At 39.8% G+C, this 25238-nt stretch overlaps 1 pseudogene; it reads left to right on the top strand.

The window, feature by feature from the left end:
- The window catches only part of LOC149457497 (potassium channel subfamily T member 2-like), a 1031266-nt pseudogene that overhangs the window by 229497 nt on the left and 776531 nt on the right, over positions 1–25238 (top strand).

The following is a 25238-nucleotide window of genomic DNA, read 5'->3' as shown; positions in this document are numbered from 1 at the left end:
TGCTCTAAAAAACTGAAATGATATGCACCTGTTACACAGTTGTGGAAAATTTGGGTCTTGGGTGTTGGTGGTGCCTGAACACTGTAACCCCTCACAGTTACTCTTGCTGGTCGCAGGAATGGGCCCTGCTGTTACAAAATTGTAAAATATTAGAAAAATATTGTAAAAAATTGAAATTACATGCAATTGTCAAACAAGTGCAGAAAAATTGGGCCTTGAGTGTTGGTGGTGCCTGAACACTGTAACCCCTCACAGTTACTCTTGCTGGGCACAGAAATGTTCCCTGCTGTTAAAAATGTGAGACATGTTGTAAACAATTGAAATTAGATACACCTGTCAAACAGGTGCAGAAAAATTGGGCCTTGGATGTTGGTGGTACCTGAACAGTATAACCCCTCACAGTTACTCTTGCTGGGCACAGGAATAGGCCCTACTGTTAAAAATTAGAAAAAAAATAAAAATAAAATAAAATTACATGCATCTGTCAAAACAGGTGCAGACAAATTGGGCCTTGGGTGTTGGTGGTGCCCTAAACCAAAAACATTGTTGGAAACTAGCATAATCAGGATTCAGGCATAGGATAGGCAGCATAGGCAGTCTTCAAGGGATTCCAGATCCCTAACAAATTTAATAAGTTACATCAGCATCAGGGGCTTGATAGCTGCTGTTGATCCAGGACTGATTCAATGAAGTCTGTGGACAGACGCACTCTTTTATCAATCAAAAAACCTCCAGTAGCACTGAATGTCCATTCAGAAAGCATGCTGGATGCAGGACAGGACAGTAGTTTGATTACATATTGAGTAGGTTCTGGCCAGTGGTCTATCCTCAAGACCCAGTAACCCAGTGGATCCTCAGCTGGAAATGTGTCCAAGTCTGCTCTTGCCCCTAGATAATCCTGCACCATATAATGCAGACGCTGCTGTTATGTGCTTAAACCTAACAGCCCTGGGTGACAACTAAAGAATTGTTTAATCCCCCTGGTGGTATTCCCGAGTGTAGCTCGGGGTTAAGTTTCAGTACCAGAAGCGGTAACCCCAAGCTACACTCGGGATTACACTGCAGCGTTGCTCTGGGATCCGTCCAGCACTTACCTTGTCCTGCGCTCCCTCGATGTCTCCCCTGCACAGTCCCTGGTCATATCCTCTGGCCGATGCAGACATCCCTGTGCCGGGTTCCGTTCCCTGAGAGCGTCAGGACGTATGGGGGACGGAACCGGCGGGAAATTAAAAAATGGAAAAATTTGACATTCACTAAATACACTAAAATCTGATAGTATTACATTACTGTATCAAACCATTTCACATACATTTTGTCTCTAGTGCTTTGTCCTGTGCCCTGCCTGCATTTTTACTGTTCTTTCTGCCTGGAAACTGAGAAACGTCCATGGCGTCCAAAAAGTGTCCCTTTAGGTCAAATGCGGTTTTAGACCAGCTAGAGAACAGTGATAGTAAATTAGAATCACTTGCAGAATTGAGTGATAATGATTCATGGGGAAATTCGCCATCAGACACTGAAAACGATTTTGCCTCTAAGCTCAGTGATGTGCGAACTTGGCGCTCTATTTCAAATTTCAGTGTTTTTGGTTTGATCACATTATTAAATTAAATGTATTATTATATTATTATTTTTTATGATTATTTATTATATTATAATTTATGATTTCGTGTTTCAAATGTTATCATACTCGTGATGTTTACTAGACTCTTGTTCGGACAGATTTCAGTGAGTTATTTCTAAGAATTACAGGCCTACAATAAAAAAACAAGATATTTCCATTGAAAACAATGTACCGCTTAGAGCACAGAAATACTGACATAATCAGATTGCTAGGGAGGTTAAAGGCATTGGTCAGCTGGCCGCCTTCTCCACTGCTCTTCCTTTAACCCTTTGAGGACCGTAAGATTTTGGAACGCCAAAAGAATCAATTTTTTTGTTTTTAAAGTTCGTACACTTCAGTTGCTGTAACTAAGCCATTTCATGAAATAATTGGCAAAAAGCTAGATCCATTTGTTGTTTGTTGATAAGAACTAAAATTTTGACTCATACCAAAAAAAAAAAGAGTTTTAAGTTCTTAATCAGATGATACACGCAATTAAAAACATGGGACAAATACGTCCCTTGGTCCTCAAAGGGTTAACCGAACGAAGCCTCAGAAACAGGCTGTCCAGGAAATGATAAGCTCCCAGTGTCTGGAAAGATGTTACACAATTTATTTTTCAAGGCGTCCTCAAGATGTTTCATCCTCTGCTCTCTCTGTGAAGGCAGGATGAGCTCTGCAAGTTTACCCTTGTAACGTTGATCAAGAAAGGATGCCAACCAATAATGATCATGATACCACGAATCCTCGGGTTCTTTTACAGGCTTTGCAGAATAAGTGAGCCCATGCAGCATAAGTTTGAGGAGGCATGAGATTCTGAATCCTCTGGGTCACTGAGGATGACACTGTCAGGAACTACCTCATCCTCTGGGGAATGAAAACTATCCCTTGAAGACTTCCATATTTTATCCACTACTTCCATGCTACCACAATCCTCCTCCTCATCCTCCTGTGTGTTCTGCTGCCCTGCAGGAATGGTATGTACATAATGGGGGGTCTTGAGAGGAAAGGAAGTCCTCCTCTTTCTCCCGTTTTTCTTCCTCAAGTGCCCTGTCCATGTTTCCATGCAGTGTGTGCTCCAGCAGGAAGACTAAAGGGATAGTGTCACTGATACATGCATTTTCGCTGCTCACCATCCTTGTGGCCTCCTCAAATGGTGACTGGACAGTGCATGCATCCTTCATCAGCAGCCACTGGGGTAGCAAAAAGAAGACAAGTTCCCCTGAGCCTGTCTTTGTGCCATACTCACACAGGTACTTATTGATAGCCCTCTGCTGCGTGTGCAGCCACTGCAACATTGCCTATGTTGAGTTCTACCTGGTGGGCATGTGACAAATGAGGTGGTTGGTGAGAAGGTTGAATTCCTGTTGAATGTCACCCAGCTGAACACTGGCCATGTATGACAACCTGAAATGGCAACAGACTTTTCTGGCCTGCATAAGAAGCTCTTGTAAGCCTGGGTACCTGTACCTCGTTATCAGCCATTATTGCCATGCATATTATGCCGATATGGTACAATTTTTTGATACACTTCCTGCATGGTGGTGTAACCAATGTGTCGGTGCTACAAATATATTAGACAGGTAGTTGTTACTATGTCTGCAGCACATTATCACAAAGACCGGTCTTGATGTTGCTTTTATGTGATTTTAGGTCTGTTTTTGTATTCTCTCATACTGAGGTGATGGTGAACTGAGGTATTTACCTTAATTGTCCACATGTGTATTGTGTAATAAAGCATACATTTTGGAACTACTTCTAGTATCGCATTCTGTCCATAATGTAACCAATTTTTTGTGAATCTCTTTTCACATTTTCTTGCTTGTTTGTATGCCTGTTTTTTGGTTACTGGGCAGAGAATATACGTCTAGCAATATATGATATTTACGAGCCTCTGGTCCTTTTCTGATTTACCAGTGCTGGAGGAATATACCTGACAATTTCTTGTCCGTCATGTCATTCTCTTCCTCAACCTGGGAATGAACATCAGAGTGTTCAAATTGCTGCGCATCCTCCAGCAGCATGTGGAAAAGGCTGCTTTGGCAGCTGCGGTGGAAGGCAAAATAGTATGAGCCTGGGTAAGAGAGGATGAGGAGGATAAGGATGGCTTAGTTATCCACTCTAATAGACAAAAATAAAAATGCAATTGGCGCAAGAGAATTTGTAGTGGACATAAGGTTCACTCAGCAAACCTTAAACAAAATAATCCAGTAAACAGAAATTAAGATATATAATCGTACATGCCAGTAATAAAGGGGCAACAAGTAGATGATGCAGCTTTAGTGGTGAGGAGAGGGAAGGGGGGAGGGGAGGGGGGTAGGGAAAGGAGGGGAAAAAAGGCCTTGTGATGCAAACAGTACTGGATTGAGATAGATGGTATATATATGTGTATACATATATATACAACGCTGCAATGTAGACACCGTTGTGAGGCTTGCACTTTCTAGAGTAAACCGGACTCTGTGGTAAATGGAGAAGAAAGAGAAGTGCGCCAGACTAAGTGCAGTATGAATATAAAAGTTTATTGCACACAAGATTATAAAAACTCACAAGAAGTGGGTAGATATCAGGCATCAATATATAAGGAGGAGGATGTCATCTGTGCTGCACCTCACAAATGGATGGCTGTAATGTCAAGGTGTTGCGTGGCTGGCGCTCTAGGCGGGTCCCACAGGAGGAAGCGAGGATGGCAGGCGCAGTAACCGGGAGTCGCGGCGCAGATAAGAACCGGGATCCAGGGCAGGCACTGCTGATCTCTCACATCAGCGTGGGTACAGTAGCCAGCTTGAGGCACATCCAAGATGGCCACCGGGCAGGAAATGACATCAGAACGTTGCTGGGAATCCTCCAAGGGGGCGGTGACGCGTTTCTAGGCAACCTGCCTTTTCATCAGACCTGATTGGCTAGTGGAATGAGCCAATAAATAAGGAGAGGAGGAAGGGGTGGGGCAACTGAGCGCGGGATAGTGAAATTAAAAAAAAAATGTATAATGCATACAGGCTTAACAAGCAGTGGTGGAAAACATAAGAAATAAACAGTGAGCAGCTGCTTTCTGTAGAACATGTGAAAGATAGGAAGAATAGAAGGAAAGGAAAGAAATGGGGAAAAAAAAAAAAAAACGCATGTGGAAGATAAAAGATTACACAGGAAATATTTAGTTATAAACGTTATTACTATGATGTGGATTGTAAAGGGTAAGATGGGCAGGTAAGAAGGTGGAATATGAAGGGGGGGGGGGGGAGACAATCAGGGAAAAAAAAAAAAAAAAAAAACCACAAAAAACGCATGTAGAAAAAAAAAAAAAAAAAAAAAGGGAAGTGGTGGGAATTGAAGTATATACGATAAAAAATAATAAATAATAAAAAAGATATGAAGAATAAATTAAAATAATTTTTGAAAAAAGTTTTTTTTTAAAAAAATTAAATAATCGTGTGTATCTCAATCTCTTCATTGAGGCCCCTAGGTGCAAGGGTATCTAAAGTAAAAATCCAATAGGTCTCCTGTTGGCATAATAATTTGAAACGTTCAACTGGGGTGAGATGGTCTGGTATAGCCTCAATGACCCATACTTGTAGATGGAGAGAGGATTTAGAATGAAACTCTGAAAAATGGCGGGGAACACTATATTTAGTAATGCCATCATCAACTGACCTCCGGTGCTCTCCAAATCTTTTTCGCAGTGTTCTAATGGTACGTCCCACATATAAAAGGCCGCACGGGCAGGACAAACAATAAATTACATATGTGGAAGAGCAATTATAAAAGGCTTGGAGGGGATAGACTTTTCCATTAATTGTAAAATTTTGTTGGCCATGCTTCACATGGGCACACGTGAGGCAGAGCGGTTTGTTGCAGCGGAACATCCCAATAAGTGGGATTAGTACCGGTCTATTGTGAATAGGAGGGGATTTCAGGGGGGGAATTTTACTAGGTGCAATTTTATTCTTAATGTTAATTGCTCTTCTATATACAAATGTGGGGGTAGGAGGCATAATCATTTTAAGGTGTGGATCTTGATGTAAGATAGGCCAGTGTTTCTTCAGGATGGATTCCATTTTGTGATGTTTAGAATGGAACTGTGTAATGAAACGGATATTGTTGTTGTTCGATGATTGCGGCTTAGGTGGGGGGATCGTGTCTGATAAGTAGCTGAGATATGCTTGTTCCACTAACTCAGAGGGATATCCTTTTTCTATAAATTTTTGTTTTAATTCAATGCTTTGGGCTTTGTAGTCCTTAAGTAAGGTACAGTTGCGTCGAAGTCTGCAAAACTGCCCTTTGGGTATATTTTTGAGCCATCTCGGATGATGACAGCTAGTATAATGAAGAAAGGAATTACCAGCGGTTGGTTTGGTGTAATTTTTAGCTATAATATTAGAGTCCGAGTGGCTAAGTTCCAGGTCAAGAAAACTTAGTGAGGTAGGGTCCATAACGTGGGTAAAAGAAAGGTTGAATGGGTTATTGTTACAGTGTTGAATAAAAGGTGCAAGAGAAGTGACAGGGCCGTCCCAGATGATGATAATGTCGTCTATATAACGACCATAGAACACCAAATGGGCAGCAAAGATGTTATTACTCCAGACATAGCGATCTTCCCAGAGGCCCATGGTGAGATTGGCATAGCTAGGTGCAAAATTAGCGCCCATGGCTGTGCCCGTTTTTTGTAAATAGAAACTATCATTAAACAAAAAATAGTTGTGCTGACATTTGGTGTCCCGCTCCTCACGCTGCCCCGCCTACACACATTCTGACAGGCAATGTTTGCCACGCTCCGCGGGCCAGATTAAAAGGTCCGCTGGGCCGTATACGGCCCGCGGGCCGTAGTTTGCCCATTGCTGGGCTAGACAAAGGGTCAGAGCAACTCTATAACTGCAGATCCTGTGCGATGTACCCAGTCTTCAGTGGTCAGGACCTACCAAAAGTGGTAAACCAGTGACAGAGTCATGGGCAGCCAGGCCTCAAGGGACAGTAATGACTGGCCCGTGTAGTCCGACTCCTTAGAACAGCTACTGTAGCTCAAATTGCTCAAAAAAGTTAATTTTGGTTCTGATAGAAAGGTGAGAGAACACATATTTCCTCACATGCTGGAAAAACAAGTCTGATCCATGGGGGCTTCACCTCACAACTTACAGGACATAAAGGATCTTCTACTGACTGTTTGGTGCCAAATCTCAAAGCATACCTTCAGAGGTCTAGTGGAGTCCAAATCTCGTCAAAATTTGCTAAATGCCGAACGTATAGCCGGCATTCCAATGAGTAAACAGCGCAGGGAATCCTTTATTTAATTATCCAGGGTTAAAAGTTCCATAATACATGTAAATGCTCATGCGTTTCAGCCCCTGGGGGCCTTATTCGTGGATCAAAGTTGCTAACTAAGAAGCCTCCCTCTACTCTGAACTTCAGCAGCATTTGAAATCTGAGTCACACAGAAGCCAACGAGTACTGTATGAATGGCATTGCAGTGCCGATACTGTAACATAAAATTATGGGACATCACAAGATTATTTATAATGGACATGGTTTCCAACAGGAACTACTGAACTTATCAAACATGTTACCACTAGTAGGTTTTTATGTTTTTTTGTCTTTCAACACACTAAGTGTATTGCCTGATCTGGTAATCTTCTTACAAATTGTTGTTCTATCATGTTACATATGCACAAAGACAATGTATTAGAATCTTTTTAAGAGCATCAAAACACTGTTGAACTCAATACCATGTTGGTTAAAGCTGAAACAAGTGCTGTAGTATTTTCTGCAGAAATAAATTACTATGGGGCAATTTACTAATACTGGAGCAGACGAAATCTGGAGCAGCTGTTCAAAGTAGCAAATCAAATTCTAGCTTCAGATTGTTTGGTTAAAGTGGTAATAAGCCTTTATAAAAGCCTACTGATATGTAAGTCTCAGATTATACACAATGATGAAGCAAATCCTCCTACATTTAGCTGCTGTCCTCTCTCCTCCAAAGCCCTCTAATGCACACAGAGCAGATCACATTTTTTAGCTTCCAGGAGGCAAGGCTGGGGATCTAAGATAACACACTCCACAGCACAGAGAAGAGTGCTGAGTATAATCTGGAATCTGAGTGGAGGGAAGGGATACAAACACCTGTACACAGCCTTAGTGGGAAACATACACATTATCTTTTCAGTGTGCCTGCCAATCACTTGCTGCTTGCTAGGGGTGGGTGGGCTGATGCTGTAGGTTGCCTGATGTCAGAAAACACTGCAATAAATGACGCAGGGAAATTGCAGAGGAGTGAGGGAGTGACCAGGATCCACACTAGGTGCAAGAAAATGAGGAAAACATACTTTTTCATTGGAATGATTTGTTCATTTTGCATTTCAAAGGTTTACAATCAGTTTAAGCTTTAAAACTAGAAGCTAATTTGTTACCATACACAGCTGCTCTAGATTATATATGCTCCAGTTTAGTACATTTCCATCTATGTCTTCTAATCCCAGAAAGAAGAGTACAGGTAAGAAAAGGTTTTATTATTACAAAGAATTAAGCATATTCAGACATTTCTACATTTACAATCTGCCCACTTTCCTTGCATGTGTTATAAAAATCAAACAAACAGCAATTCTATGCACATTTGTTTACTGCCCTCATTACTACAGGCAAACAAAACAAAAATTAAATTGTATATTTCTATAAAATAACTACCTTTATTTTACATATAGCATACTGTATCTGGAATACTAGCATAAATATTTGGCTTTGTATTGATATTAGCCTTATCACTGAAACACAAAAGGGAATATGACAAATGTGGGAGAAAAAGATAGAAAGAAAAGCATTCCCAGGACCAAACATGGCATCTGTGACAGACCAGCAGCATTCACGACAGTTGAGGGCATCACATAATGAGAGGTTTTCTATATAAATGTGTAATTGTCCTTTTCAGTTAGTATTTTGCACTTGTTTAGTCATAAACACATTGCTGTCTCTCAGTTATGCTTACTGATTCTTTGAAGAATGGGTAGATGTTAGATCTGTCAATGCACCTTTTATTCAATGTTAATACACTCTTTCATCCAACCATACTCATAATGGTCATGTGCTGCCTTTTTTCCAATAGCTACAACTGTTCCGAACCACGTGGTTAAGTAACAAGAAATAATTAGTGCCAGGGTATGCTTGATGTACACTCGGTGTGCATGTTTACTGTTTTACCTGTCAAAAGAAATGTAATCCTGTTCACAACCATTTTGTAATCTAAGTATCCCTGTCAGACAGCACAGTTAGGTCGGTGACTTTTATTTAAAGATGGCAAGAAATAATTCTTAGTCAAGGGTCTAGCCTGTTGATAATGCAATGCAATACAATACTGATTGCCTCAGAATACTTGGTGTTGTTCCACAGAGACTTATAAGAAGCTATAATACCTGATTTATTTTAATTGTATTTGAAAATAAATGTAATGATTTTTATTGAATACATAACTGGACTAAATAGTGTTTATATATCTGTCAGAAGTTCACCTGTAAAGGGAATTTATCTGCCTGAAAAGATACCACCTGGTAAAGCACCCATTGTTGGTTGCAGAGCAGCTAACTGTGCGCCTTCAATGAGACTTATATGACTGTCCTGGAATCCATGTACAGATTAGTTTTAAGATCACAGCATCACTTATAGATATGTTTACAGCATCTCTGTGGCAAATACTAGAGATTTTTATCTCTTCTAGTGGCTTCTTCATAATGGGAACTTGGCCCTTACATCATCCGATTTCTACTCAACATCCTTGAAAAACTTCAAGCATCTTTGCTTAAAAGCTTTCAGAAGTTTAACTTTGTTTTCATGACAGTGAAGTTATTCCATTCAAATCCAGATGAACGTAGAACAGAACTAGATCTCAGGACTATCTGAGCTTGGAGGTTAGTGTGCAGCATTTTCATTTCTCTGCATTGTAATAGAATTCATAAAGCTCCTGTATGATTAGCATGTCAAAGACTTTTCATCTCACAGATTCCCTGCTGCCCTCCTTATCTTTTAGATTTGGTGTCTGCCTTACTGGTGTTAGAAGAGAGGATAACAAAAACATCTTGCTAAACCCAGGGCCGCGGTACATCATGAGCTCTACTGACACCTGCTTTTATATCCATGTGACCAAAGAAGAAAATTCTGCTTTTAAACAGCATGAACAGTTGGAAAAATTATGCAGATACAAGTCATCCTACCATGGCCCATCCAGGCTACCAGTCCACAGTATAATTGCCAACATGGGTTTGTATGATTAAATGTTCTTTCAAGTAATAATACTATTCCCATCAAAATAAAAATCACTGCACTGCCAAACCATTCATTTTGTGAAAGATGAATATAGCAGCTCATTTATGTATGATGTGCATGTAGTGTTCTGTATTGTGAACAAGCATATTTTATTTAAAATGCCTACACAGATTTCACTATTTATTTGTAAATGTTTAAAGGAACTTTTCCCTTAAAGTGATATTAAACCCTATTTTTTTTACATTTCAGTTGAGAAAGTTCAGACTAATATAGTATAGTCTTCTCCCTGGAAAATGCATTTTATCCTTATGCTAAGGAGATACCCATGTGTTTGTATGCCCCATACCAGGACTGTGGGTGTCCATTGAAACGCAGTGCTTGGGAAGCCTTGCCCTTGCTTGCTCCTCCCAGCAAATTGACAGACAGCTCCCTACTCTCACTGTCTCTTTTATAACCCAGAATTTCCGGGAACAACATCATCCCGGACCTGGTGGCAGTGACAAAAGACAGTAGGTAAAAATATGAGGACAAGGGTTTAAAAATTTACTAAGGAAGGTTTTTAGGAAGTTTTTTACTTTAATGCTGTGAATGCAAAAAGGTCAAGTATGCTAAGCCTTTGCTAATGCCAGTGAGTTTAGCAAAACAGAATATATGTCTGGATCATAAAGTAGAATGATTATGAGGATTCCTTTCTAAGCTGAAAGCTATTACTATTAGTCTCTAGTAAGCACTTAAAACTTAGTCTTTGAATCACTTCTCTATTCTATAGACCTGCTGCACTGGTGTAACCCATAAGAGCCACATAGGCTAAAGTGGAGTTTATGCTGATCTAAACCCAGTTACCTAAATCTCATATATTTAAGTTAGCTGCCTTAAAGGCCATTTTTAGGCACTTCCAGGTATGGGGTGAAAATGCTCAGTTGCAGTCTCTCAGTTGAAGACTATAAGAAAACTGCACTCTTTCTCATTGCAGGCAAATTCTCTTATTATTATTGTAGCCCTCTTTATGTAGGGGGGTGGAGAAATTATTAAACATAAAAATGAAGGAACGCGATCATCGTTTAAACATTACAAAGATTATAACAGATAATTTAAAAAAGAAAGAAAGGCCGCAAAAATTGAAAACAGAGACAGCAGGACAAACCCCCCAAAAATTCTTCAAATATATTAATAGTAAAAAGGACAGGTCCAAGCATGTTGGCCCTTTACAAAATAATCTAGAGTGGGTGACTGGGGACAAAGAAAAGGCAGATTTATTAAATATCTTCTTCAGCTCTGGAGCATGGAGCATGGGGGAGCTCTTGTCCACTTTGGGCATGGTACTGACACAGCTCCAGATGATCCACATTGGCTCACAATTGATATGATCCAATAATATTTAGTCAGAATAAAGGTGAATAAAGCACCTGGACTGGATGGCATACACCCACGGGTCCTTAAAGAATTGAGCTCTTTCATTTCAAAGCCATTGTTTCTCATTTTTGGGGACTCTTTAATGACTGGCATAGTACCACTGGATTGACGTAAGGCCAAAGTAGTGCCTATAGTTAAAAAGGGGTCAAAATCTTTAGCAAGTAATTATAGACCTGCTATTTTAACTTCTATAGTTGGGAAGATACTGCAAAGTTTAGATGAGTTCTTGCTGGAAATTTTAAGCAACAGACAGCATGGATTCATGAAAGACAGGAGTTGTCAAATACATCAATACATTTCTTTTTATGAGAAGGTGAGCAAAACCTTGGACAGAGGGGTGGCAGTGGATGTGGTATACTTGAATTTTGCAAAAGCATTTGACATAGTTCCCCATACATGGCTATATCCATATGTAAATGAATAGAAAAGTGGTTAAACCATTGTATTCAGACAGTAGTGGTTAATGATTCATACTCTGAAGTTCCCATCAGTGCCACATTTCAGTGCCCATCAGTGCCACATTAATGCCACATATCAGTGCCCATCTGAGCTGCCTTTCAGTGTCATACATCAGTGCCAGTCAGTGCCACCTATCAATGCCAGTCAGTGCCACCTATCAGTGCTGCCAATGAGTGCCACCTATCAGTGCCAGTCAGTGCCGACTATCAGTGCCTGTCAGTGCTGCCTATTAGTGTGCAGCTGTGCTGCCTATCAGTGCCCGTCAGTGCTGCCTATCAGTGTTTCCTAACAGTGCCAGTCAGTGCCACCTAACAGTGCCAGTCAATGCCGCCTATCAGTGCCCGTCAGTGCTGCCTATCAGTGCTGCCTAACAGTGCCAGTCAGTGCCACCTAACAGTGCCAGTCAGTGCCGCCTATCAGTACCACCTATCAGTGCAGCCTATCAGTGCCATATATGAGTGCTGCCTTTCAGTGCCCATCAGTGATGCCTGTCAATGCCCATCAGTACCACCTACCAGTGCCTCCTCATCAGTGTACATCAGTGCCACCTTTCAGTGTCCATCAGTGCAGCTTATCAGTGCCCATCAGTGCAGCCTCATTAGTGAACATCAGTGAAGGAGAAAAATCACTTATTATAAAATGTTATAACACAAACTAAGAAAAAACTTTTTTTTTAAATTTTCAGTGGTTTTTGGTTTATTTAAGAAAAAATAAAAAACCCACAGGTGATTAAATACCACCAAAATAAAGCTCTATCTGTCACAAAATATGATAAAAATTTCATATGGGTACAGTGTTGCATGACAACAAAATTGTCATTCAAAGTGCAGCACCGCTGAAAGCTGGAAATTGGCCTGGGCAGGAAGAGGGTATAAGTGCACTGTAGGCTAGTGGTTAATTGGGCAACTATGTGGCAAATTAGGTTTAATGTTGATAAATGTAAGGTTAGGCACTTGGGTGCTAACATCATATGCATGCATCATACATACCAGGGGGGTATAACTGGGGGAATCAATGGTGGAGAAGGATCTGGAAGTTCTGGTAGATCACAAGCTTAATAATGGCATGCAATGCCAAGCTACAGTTTCTAAAGTGAGCAAAATCCTCTCTTGTATTAAAAGAGGTATAAACTGCAGCGAGAGAGATATAATTTTACCCCTGTACAAATCATTAGTAAAACCACATCTGGAATATGCAGTTCAATTTTGGGCACCAATTCACAAAAAGAGTATTGGGGAACTGGAGAAAGTACAGAGAAGGGCAACCAAACTGTTAAGAGGCATGGAGGAGCTCAGCTATGAGGAAAGATTAGAGGAACTGAATGTATTCTCTCTTGAGAAGAGGAGATTAACCACTTGCCTACCAAGCACTTATACCCCCTTCCTGCTCAGGCCAATTTTCAGCTTTCGGCGCTGTTGCACTTTGAATGACAATTGCACAGTCATGCAACACTGTACCCATATGAAATTTTTATAATTTTTTCACACAAATAGATCTTTATTTTTGTGGTATTTAATCCCCTCTGGGTGTTTATTTTTTTCCGCTACAAGCAAAAAAAGAGCAAACAATTTAAAAAAAAAGTTTTTCTTTCTTTCTATTACAAAATTTAGCAAACAGGTAATTGTTCTCTATCACTAATGTGCGTTGATGAGGCCGCACTGATAGGCAGCACTGATGGGCACTGATAGGCAGCACTGATGAGCACTAATAGGCAGCACTGATAGGCACCAATAAGCACTAATAGGTGGCACTGATGGGCACTGATAGACAGCACTGATGGGCACTGATAGGTGGCACTGATGAGGTGGCATGGATAGGAAGCTCTAAGAGGATGTCATATGACATCCACCCAGGACTGGACAACCACGCTGTACCCGTCCTTTAGCTACAGCGCAGTTGGCAAGTGGTTTAGGGGGATATGATCAACATGTATAAATACATCATATAGTGAACATATAACTGGTTACTAACATTGATAGGTAAAGTTGATACAGGGAATATCCGATTGCCTCTCGGGGGGGATCAGGAAATAATTTTTTTCCCCTGCAGGAGCAAATTTGATAATGCTTTGCTGGGTTTTTTTTTTGCCTTCCTCTGGATCAACTGTGGGTATAGGATTATAACTTTATGGTTGAACTGGATGGACTTTTGTCTTTTTTTTCAGTCAGACTAACTATGTAACTGTAAAGATCATGATGCATCATCCATCTTTGTGTCAGATACCTGAAGACAAGATCAGTGGTGATGGGGAGATCCTCCAACTGTTGTCCAACCAGCCTAGAATGCAACTTTTCAGCAGAAGAAATTGTGCTGTGACACTGAAACTCAGAATCAGCCTGTTTACTCCGCACTTTAGTTATTCCTTAGCAGTTTCTAATGTGACACACAAAAAAACCTCTAACTGCCAGAAGTGGTCGTTGGATGCCTAACCTGGCTCTAGCCTATGCTGGTTATCAAGCCCTAGCTACAGAAACCCAGACCAAATTAACGGGAGATGCATATAACTAAAATAACAGGAGCTGCATCTAAACCCAATTGCAGATAGATATACGCTTACTAATATACCAGAAGGTGCCCACTACATACATACAGTAGCACAAACCTAGCTATCTGGCACTGTGCATGTGAGACAATAACAATAGGAAAGAGAGTTGTCTGTCACTAGGACTCAAATCAGGAGGTTATCAGCTGCTATAGTTAAATAGAAAGTTAAAAAGTCGCTTCCTCTGGTCTAGATAACATTCAGTATTGCAGTACTGCAGCTCCTGTATGTAGACATGTTAGCTGCTCTCTCTCCACTTGTTACTTCTGGGGTTTCTCATCCAGCCTCTCAGAGACAGGAAGTGCTAATATATAATTAAACATAACACTGTAATATTAGCAGTTAACAGTAGGAGGCAGCAAATCCCTACATTACCATCAGGAACTCCATAAAAAATGGTTGGCTGCTGCTGCAGTGAGTGCATGTAGATTTGCATTTTACATTTTTAGATCAATAAAACACATGTGCTATGATAAAAAGTCTAATTGTATAAACTAATATTTTATCTACTGATGAGTCTTTTTAACATAACGTGATTTTTTATTGATGTAAAAAACCGAAATACAAGCTTTATAAATATTGACCTGCAAACCATCCTGACATCAAATCTACAATTCTATAACACTCAGTAAAATAACTGTGAAGCAAGTGAGTACAGATGCAAATTAGAGAAATAAACACAATGGTGTTGATTTGCTAAAACTGGAGAGTGCAAAATCTGGAGCAACTGTGCATGGTAGCCAATCAGCTTCTAATTTCAGCAAGTTCAATTAAGCTTTGGCCAAAAAAAATGGAAGCTGATTGGTTTCTATGCAGAGTTGCACCAGATTTAGCATTCTCTAGTATTAGTAAATCAACCCCAATATATCACATATATTAATACATTTAGAAAGCCCTAATAAAATATTTTCTTTTTCTTACATCCCAGGACACAGAGCATCTTCATATTCATAACAATAGGGTTATCAAAGAACACGAATAAATGGGAATTTAATGGTGCTAATCCTTTACCCTCAGAAAGATATCAAACAAATATGTCTAAAAACAAAATTTTATTCCAAAAACTAATGGTAAAATGAAAGGGCAATTAGTCCTTAAAAATGTTAGATGAACATGATATAATTATAATCACCCCATACACCTTCCCATACTTAATGTACAATATCAGATACACTATAGATGTACTGTATATCCAACAAAGAATGGGGTGATGACAATAAAGACAGTAAAGGAAGGTGTAATATTGGGATACGGGATATTGGGATTGGGATAATATTGGGAAACCGGACAGGGGAAAGAGACCATACCCCCACCCCAGAGAGACCCAACCAGAGATCCAAGAGATGACAAATGGAGGAGGTATAGACCATAATAATGTAGTAATGCCTATAGAAAATAAAAAAAATAGATATGTACACAATGTACAACCACTATATTGAGGGTGATATGGGGCAAAGTATGTGGATTAACCAAATATGAAGAGTAAAACACTAATACCTGTGCACATCTCGTTTTTTTCCCCTTTCCAAACAAAACGTAAGAACAAAGTGCGTATCTTAGAAAAAAGGAATATAAGATTAGATAGGAATAGTACAAAAGAGGCATAGGAATTTAGACAAAACAAGTATTTAAAACAAATGTATTCCTCCGATTACAGTTCTAGCAAGGAAATAAAGGAAAGGGTTTTCAACACATTTTTGGAAATTGCCTAAATCCTAGCAGAAGTGCTTTGGGGTTGTTGATTCCTAGATATTTAATGGAGGTGTCGGCCCAGGTATATGGAAATTGAGCCATAATAGTATTTTTGAAGGAAAGTGGTATGTTAACTACTTGCGCTCCAGAAAATCTACCCCCCTTCCTGACCAGGTGATTTTGTGCAATACGGCACTGCGTTACATTAACTGACAATTGCACGGCATGCAACACTATCCATAAATGATATGTAATTTTTTCCACAAATAGAGCTTTCTTTTGGTGGTATTTGATCACCGCTGTGTTTTTTTTTTTTGCGCTAAAAACAAAAAAAGACTGACAAGTTTTAAAAAAAAACCAATATTTTTGACTTGTTTCTATAAAACATATCTAATAAAAAAAAATTCTTCATAAATTTAGGCTAAAATGTATTCTGCTACACGTCTTTGCTAAAAAATCCCAATAAGTGTATATTGATTGGTTTACGTGAAAGTTATAGCATCTACAAATGGCGGTATATATACTGAAATTTGTATTTATTTAATTTTTTATACTATTAATGGCAGCGATCAGTGACTTATAGTGGGACTGCTGTGGGTATTCTGACACTGGATGGGAACTGTCTAACTGCCACTGACATCTCCAGTGACAATAATACAGTGATCAGTGCTAATTAAAAGCACTGACACTGTACTAATGATACTGGGCAGGAAGGGGTTAACATCTAGGGCGATCAAAGGGTTAACTGTGTGTTATGGAGTGTATTATTGTGTACTATGTGCTGTTTTACTAAGTAGACCTGCTGCTTTCTATCTCTCTGCTGTGCAAAGAGATAGAAAGCAGCATGTCCTTGCTGACAGGAGAGAGATCTGTGTTGTTTACACACAGGTCTCTCCCCTCTCAGCTTCACTAACAATCACCAAGTCAGGGCCGGGAATCACTGGCTGGGACTCGGAGCCCGGTGATTGACATTCTCAGGAGCCAATAGCAACGCGGGTAGGGCTGGCCCACGTGCATGCGCCCCCTACCCGAAAATGCAAAATTTCATACAGTATATTTACGTGGTTTTACACCGTGAAGCCGCCCTATAGCAGTACACCTGCTATGGGGTGGCAGGCAACTGGTTAAGGCCCAAAATTTGGGATTTACTTTCATTAATCTTGTAATATGAAACTGAGCAAAAGGTGTGAATAAGACTTTGAATTTTCTGAAGTGATTGAAGCGGACTATCAAAATCACGTCATCTGCAAAAAGTCCAATCTTGTTCTGAGTAGGGCCTATCTACAATCCAGATATGTAGATTGTGTGCGCTAGGGGTTCCATAATTAGTGCAAATAGCAGTGGGCATTCTTGTCTTGTTCTGTTAATAAATGCTAGATTAGAGCAGAGAGCCCCAGATGTAAACATTTTTGCAGTTGGCTGAGTGTAGAGTGCCATTATAGCTGTGAGGATTGGGCAAGGAAATCTAAACTTTTGCAGGACTTCTCCAAGGAACACCCACTGTACATGATCAATTGCTTTTTCAGCATCTACGGTGATGTGATGGGATTTTATTTCATTCAGCATGTTTGAGTATGTTCAGGATTTTTCTTGTGGCATCTGGGGCCTTACAACCTTTGATAAACCCCACCTGGTCTGGGTGAATAAGGGAGAGTAGGACATTCAGTAATCTAAGGACCAACGCTTTTGCGTAGATCCTTATGCCCAAATTTAATGGTAAAATGGGCCTATATTTTTTAGGGAGGGAGGTGTCCTTATCAGGTTTGGGTATTTTAGTAATTACAGCCTGTAGCATTTCTTTTGGCAAGTGCCCATTAGTCAATTCTGAGTTATAGATGGCTACTAGATGAGGAGTTGGGTATCATTGTGTTTTTGGTAGTATTCGTTGGGGAAGCCATCAATGGTTTGGACATTGGTAGGCTGAAAATGACTTTTTACATTTATATCTCTGTAAAGGGTCGAGATAATGTGAAAAGCTGGGTTTAACTCAGTTTGGGTAGGGAGAGCAGATGAAGAAATGAGTTTGGGCATTTGCTTTAAGTCATATAGGGAAGCCTAGTATTCTTTACAAATTTCAGCTATACGGTCAGGGGATGAAACCTTAGCACCATCTCTTTTATCAATCAAGAAAGGGATTTTCTGCGAGAGATGTCTACCTTTTAAAATGTTTAGCTAAGAAGGCCCCAGTCTTATTATTTATTGCATTAAAAGCAGCTTTAAGAAACTTTACATGCTTTTTATACTGATAAAGCAATACATTTCTGAGTGACAGTCTTAGTTTCATGAGGTCTGCTGAAGTTTGGTGGGTGGGGTTCCGCTTGTTCACCTCTTCCAACGATCAGATATATTTCATAATTTGGTCCAAACATCGCACTAGCTGTTATTTAGTAGAGCTGAGTTGGATAAACACGCTTCTCATGAACTCCTTATGGGTGTTCTATAATGTAAAGTGATCAACAGACTCAGAGTCATTGGTGGAGAAGAATAAGTTGTGCACATCGACAACTGATTGCTGAGTTTCTGGTTGCGACAAGAGGTATGTTTCCAGTCACCATACTGAGACAAGTTTAAGTTTAGATGAGTCAGAAAAGGTGATAGGTGCATGGTCTGACCAGGATATGGTTTATATCGTGGATGAGGTGACATGCAGAAGGGCCCATCTGTCAGTCAGGAATAGATCTATACAAGAGTATATATGGTCAGCCATAGAGAAAAAGTGGAATCTCGTTCGGTACTATGCTTGCACCACTACACATCAAACAGGTTATGTTTATACAAAAGATCATTGAGGGTACAGGGTCTATGTTCGGAATTTGCAGATGAGTCTAGAGTTTGGTCACCGACCGAGTTAAAATCTCCACCCAGTATCAGGAAACCTTGGCAACAGGAGGCAATTTTTAAACATTTTTTTTTTATAGAAATGCAACCTGCCTGATATTTGAGGTGTAAACATTAACCAGGGTATACGGTACATCATTGATATTACAATCAAGAATTATGAAACAGCCATTGTCATCTTTATTAAGGAGATGAGCTGAAAATTGAGAGAGGCAGCTATAGCTATGAGGACACTATCCTTCTTGTTGTTGGAGTTAGCTTTGAAAATATGGAAAAAGGTCTTCAGGTTAAGCTTGGGTGCTTTGCTTTGAACAAAATGGGTCTCTTGCAGGAAAAGGACATCTCCATGTAGAGAACTGATGTAATTGTTCAGTGCTCTCCACTTATAGGGACTGTTAAGGCCTCTCACGTTGAAAAAAATAAATTTAAGCACCATGAGGAAATAACAGCCAGCTGTGTGTAGCATCGATCATAGTGTATGGGATAAACAGTGCATTGTTGCCAGGACATAGTATCAGGATGTAAAGGAACACAGTCAAATAGATAAGGCAGAGCAATGTCTGCAAGTCAGTTTTGTGTGTAGGTGAATTAAGCAGCGAGATGCCATATTAAACTGAAAATATGGAGGTTTAAAAAATAATAAAAGATACATATGTACAATAATAAATAATATCTGAAAAAAAGTCCAGAAAACATGTGCAACATGGTACCAACAGATAGGCAGAAGGAAGAGCAATAAGATCTGTATCGTAATCGGTAGGCCTGAGAAGAAATCCAGAGGAAGTGCAAAACTGCAGCTTCAAATGGGAGTGATCTGGGTAAGCTATGAGTCACTATCGGAACCAATCCATAGCTAGTTTAGGTGGAGGAGGCTTGTAAGGAAGTGGAGCATCAGGTGCCAAGATTTTCCACACCTTCAGCAGCTTCAGACCTTTTTCCAGGGAGTGAAGTTTTTTTGCTGTTTCTTTATCAGCAATTTGGTAGGACAACTCCACTGGTAAGGTATATCATGGTCATGGTGAGCCTTGATCAAGGTGAGGAATTGCTTCCTGGTGCGGATAGTAGCTGCCAACAAATCCGTGTACAGGAAAAAAACAGAACATTTTTCGGGTAATGTAGGATTGGCTCTGGCTGCTTTCATCACTTTTTCGTTGATGTGGAAAAAGTGTACTCTGGCAAGGACATCTCTCGGAGCTGTATAGGAATGAAAGTTTGGGAATGCGGCAGGCTCAGTTAGGAGATCCATTTCTCCAGCCTCAGGTAACAATTTGGGCAAGAGTTGGCCCAGAAAATCCATCAACAAATGTTGAGTTTCCGAAATTCCTCTAAATTTAATGTTATTACATCTTGACCTATTTTCAAGGTCTGAAAGTTTGGCATTGATTTTTTGTAGCTCTGTGTCATGCTTTGTGAAAGAATCAATAAGATCATTATGAACATGACATATGTCCCCAACCTTATCTTCAGCCTGGGAGACTCTAAAATACAGGTCTTGAACAGCCGTGGTAACACCTGAGAGCATTCTGGACATATCAGTGTGTAAAGAGTCTTGCAGACAGAGCAGCATATCTTTGAGATCAGCTAAGGAGAGGACGCTGGAAAATCCTCTAGTGGCGGCAAGTGGTGGGAAGAGCAGAGTCTGTGAGAAAGCTGCTGTTTTTTTAAACCCCTTTCTCCTTTTACCTGCTATTTTTGGTTTTGGTTGAACTGCGGGTGGTAGGACTGTCTGGAGGGGATGACTCACTAGTGTCATGCCGAGGTGACAGGGGTCCCACTGCTGTGCTGTAAGGCTGGCAGAGATGCATGGGATCTGTTGCTGTGAGCCAAGGATCTGGACTGAGAACTGCTGCCATTTTGGAAAGTGTGTGCTGAGGAGAATGGATAGAAATCCTTAAGCTTCTGTGGTCTTGAGCGGTTATTGAAATGCTTTGGCATAGTGAGGGAGTTGAGTGGAGCTAGAGGCTCCTGTGTTTTTACTCGGGTACTGTGCTTCAGAGTGCTATCCCCATGGAGCTTATTCAGTCAGAGGCCATCGCGGACCACAGTCAGCCACACATCCTAAAATTATGTATTTAGAAATACCTGTGTGATTTCTTTCTGAGGGTAAAGTATTAGCATCATTAAAGTACCATTTATTCATGTTCTTTGCTATCCAACTGTTATGGGGATGTGGTGCTGAGGTTATCAAATAAACCCCTTACTCATTTTTCAACAATAGGGTTATGCTGGTACTTTAGGGTGGTTGGACACTGGCAAAAAATACAGGATTTCCCCCCAGTTTACCACTCTTCCTCAGGCCAAGCTCCAGTTTTTTTGCTAGTGTCTTAAGTGTCCAAAATTTGATTAACCTCTCCCCATTTACAGTTAGGAAAGAAACCTCCAGAAAGATTTACAATAGAATGTGGAAAGCTTTTTTTACTTGGTGTAAGGCTTAGTGGTTTCACCCTTACAGGTATGTGATTGGTTGTATTCTGGCCTTCATCCAATCAGGAAAATATGTGGGGTTGACCTTGAGTGTGGTCAAGTGTCAAATTTTAGCCTTGGCAAATCTTTTTCAGAGACCAATTGCCTGACATTCTTTTGTGTGGCCTTTTGTTCAAGGTGTTATGTACTTTGTTCCACCAGTTAAGACTGTTGATGTTGGGAGACCTCAATATGGTACTTCCTGTATTGAAGAAATCTCTGTTTGAACCCATCCAGGATATTCATTTAGTCCTACTGGCTCTGAAGGTTCTTTTTTCTGGGTGCCATTACTTTAGATTGCAGGGGTTCAAAATTGGCTGCTCTTTCCTGTACAGAGCCATTCCTGGTTTTCCATTAAGATATGGTGGTATTATAACCTTAGCTGTCTTTTCTGCCCAAAATGGTTTCTTCGTTGTTCCATTTCAACCAGGATATTGTGTTGCCATTCTTTTGTCCTAATCCTCAGATGATGGGGGACAAGACTTTACACACTTTGGATATGGTTCATGCTATTAGATGTTACCTGAACACTACTGCTGATATTTGACAGTTGGATTCCCTCTTTATGCTTCAAGGGCTCAAGAAAGGGACATACACTTCAAAATCTACCATTTCTTGATAGATCCGGATATGTATTTTTCAAGCCTATGTCTTAAAAGGTAAGGCTCTACCTTCTCCGATGGTAGCTCCTGTGCTATTCATCATCAAGCTTTGGTAACTCAACTTTGTAAAGTGGCTACCTGGTCTAACTATGGCAAAGCTGTGTTCAATTAAAAGTGCTTTTAAACACAAAACGTTTTTATTACCTTAATGCATTATCTTCATTAAGGTAAAACTGTTTCAAAAGCTTGTCCCCTTACTCCCCCATTAAACACTTAGCCAAGCCTGATCTCGATTCAGGGCTGTGCCAGCCTGTTGCAGCACTTCTCTCCTCTCTCTCTTCTAACAGGAGACTCGACATCAGCAGGAGCCATTGGCCCTTGCTGCTATCAGTCAAATCCTGTGAGGAGGGGGCAGGGGTAGGGATGAAGGATGCTATATCTGTCTATAGAAGCATACAGCATCGCTTGGACTTGAGCCCACATGTCTGTTTCCATGGCAAGTGCTTTGCTATGGGAGCAGACAAGAAGAGGAGTAGCAGACTTCACTGGTGGGGGACCCCTGGAGAGGAGGTTTGGGCTGCTCTGGGAAAAACCATTGCACAGGGCAGATAAGTATAAAATGTTTGTTTTTTTCTAAAAAAAAAATTAACCTTTACAATTATTTTAAAAAACACAATAATCTTTTCTTGCATGTGATTGGAAGAATTTATTAAACATTGCTTCACTTTATTCACTAAACTAATTGAATATTACCATTGCAAACTCAACATTTTGTAGTAAATTAATGTTACATAGTTCTATTCACAACAGGTTTCTTTTTGCATAAAAAAACAATGCCTATAAAGCATTAAAAGAAGTCTAAATCTCAGATTGATAATACATAATAATAATATGCAATAGTTCATATTTATCAGACTAAAAAGGAAAATATGATTAAAATGTTATATTTTCAGTCCCAAGCATGATAAATAATTACTTTTTAATACACAAAACCACTATATGTCACCTGTAAGACCCCACCAGAGCTTGCTCTTCAACCTGGGCTCAAAAACTTAATTTTGTGTTTCTTGAATGTGAATCAGTGTAATTGTATCAACGAATTAACACTGTTTATTGTTTGTTTGTATTTATAGTGTTTGAGTTAACTTCATTTCTATAGTAGAATGAGAAAAAATATTACTTGTGACGTGTGTACTCTGTTTCCTATATAGCATGAATATTGGGGTGTAAAGCTTGTGTGTGTGTATATATATATATATATATATATATACAGTGCATCCAAAATGTATTCACAGTGCTTACCTTTTGCCACATTTTGTTATGTTACAGCCTTATTCCAAAATGGATTTAATTAATTTTTTTCCTTAACATTCTACAAACAATACCCCATAATGACAACATGAAAGAATTAATTTTGAAATCTAAATCTGCAATTTATTAAAAATAAAAAATGAAAAAAAATTACATGTAAATAAGTATTCACAGTTTTTAACATGACACTCAAAATTGAGCTCTGGTGCATCCTGTTCCCACTGATCATCCTTGAGATGTTTCCACAACTTGATTGGAGTCCACCTCTGCAGCAATGTACAGAGACATCCTTGATGAAAACCTGTTCCAGAGCGCTCTGGACCTTAGACTGGGGTGACGGTTTATCTTTCAACAGGACAACGACCCTAAGCACACAGCCCACATAACAAAGGAGTGGCTATGGACCAACTCTGTGAATATCCTGGAGTGGCCCAGCCAGAGCCCAGACTTGAACCCGATTTAACATCTCTGGAGAGATCTGAAAATGGCTGTGTACCGGCACTCCCCATCCAACATGATGAAGCTTGAGAGGTACTGCAAAGAAGAATGGGAGAAATTGCCCAAAAATAGGTGTGCCAAGCTTGTAGCATCATACTCAAAATGACTTGAGGCTGTAATTGGTGCTAAAGGTGCTTCAACAAAGTATTGAGCAAAGGCTGTGAATACTTATATACATGTGTTTTTTTTTGCTTTTTTTTAATAAATTGCAAAGATTTCAAAACAAACTTTTTTCATGTTGTCATTATGGGGTATTGTTTGTAGAATATTGAGGAAAAAAATTAATTAAATCCATTTTGGAATAAGGCTGTAACATAACAAAATGTGGCAAAAGTTAAGCGCTGTGAATACTTTCTGGATGCACTGTAGAAATATATATATACGTATATTATTATTATACAGTATTTATATAGCGCGAAAAGGTTTGCTCAGCGCTGTACATTATAGTGGGGGACAGAACATGAGACAATACAGTAACGAAACAAAACACGAGGGATTCAAGGGCCCTGCTCTTTCGAGCTTACAATCTAAGATATATATATATATATATATCCATAGTGAAAGCTACCAAGTAACAATAAGTTGTAGTAACCAAGCCAATCACAAGGTCGAACTCTGATGCTGTCACTCAGAGAACTTTATTTAGCCAGCACAGACACACAAGGAATCCCCACCTGCAGACGGTCCTACTTTAACAAATTTTGCCCAATGCAGGTTTAATCACAGGGATCTCTGTGAATGAGCCCACGTTGGGTGATATGTGTTAAAGTGGGACAGTCTGCAGATGAGGACTCCTTATATACAGTATCTGTGTTGGCTAAATAAAGTTTTACTAGTGACTGTACCAGTGCTTGACGTGGTGATGGTGACGGAGCAAAGGTGGGTTCCCAACTGATAGGCACAGAAGTGAAATGGAAAAGGGTTAAAAGCAATTTTGGAGCAGCACATTTTCTATGGATTTTTAAACAATGATAAGTTGTAAGCACACATTGCATATATACTTTGTAATGATGTGTTCATTTCATCTGTGGCAATAGATCTACAGGAAACAACCTGTTATTCCACCAGTGGACCGGCCCTAACTCTTCCATCTGAAGGTAGCAGAGAAGAGAGAAGACACAGTATTGCACCTGTACTGGAGCTTGCTGACAATGCATCTATACAACCATGTAATCTTCTGAGTGACCAGTCAGAAGATGAAGCCAACCCTTCTAATGATGAATGTTCTGAGGTCAAGGAGTATGTATATTACAAGAATTTAAGTACTGTCTGATTTTTTTTAATCTATAGGATAAAGATATTCTGTTCCGTGCTTTACATTACCCAGTCCATCCTGTGTGCAGCTTGACATACTGTTAAACCATCTTTCAATAAGCCCAACTGTATGTAAAGCCATGAAAGTATATTGAATAACAGGGTGGGTGAAGTGGGCAGGAAAAGCAGATGACATGTAGGATTTATTTACATCAGTAAAACAGTGTCTTGATATATAATGGTTTCTGAGTGTAGGTGGATGTCCAAATGTTACCAGAAGATGGGGTAGGGTGAGCGACGATGATCTTCTGCACATGCTCAAAGA

Source organism: Staurois parvus, unplaced genomic scaffold, assembly GCF_062004578.1.
Source record: "Staurois parvus isolate SC_StPar_1 unplaced genomic scaffold, SC_StPar_1.0 ptg000318l, whole genome shotgun sequence".
Lineage (NCBI taxonomy): Eukaryota > Metazoa > Chordata > Amphibia > Anura > Ranidae > Staurois > Staurois parvus.
The sequence above is the reverse complement of the archived record's forward strand: the minus strand, read 5'-3'. Positions and strand labels throughout refer to the sequence as shown.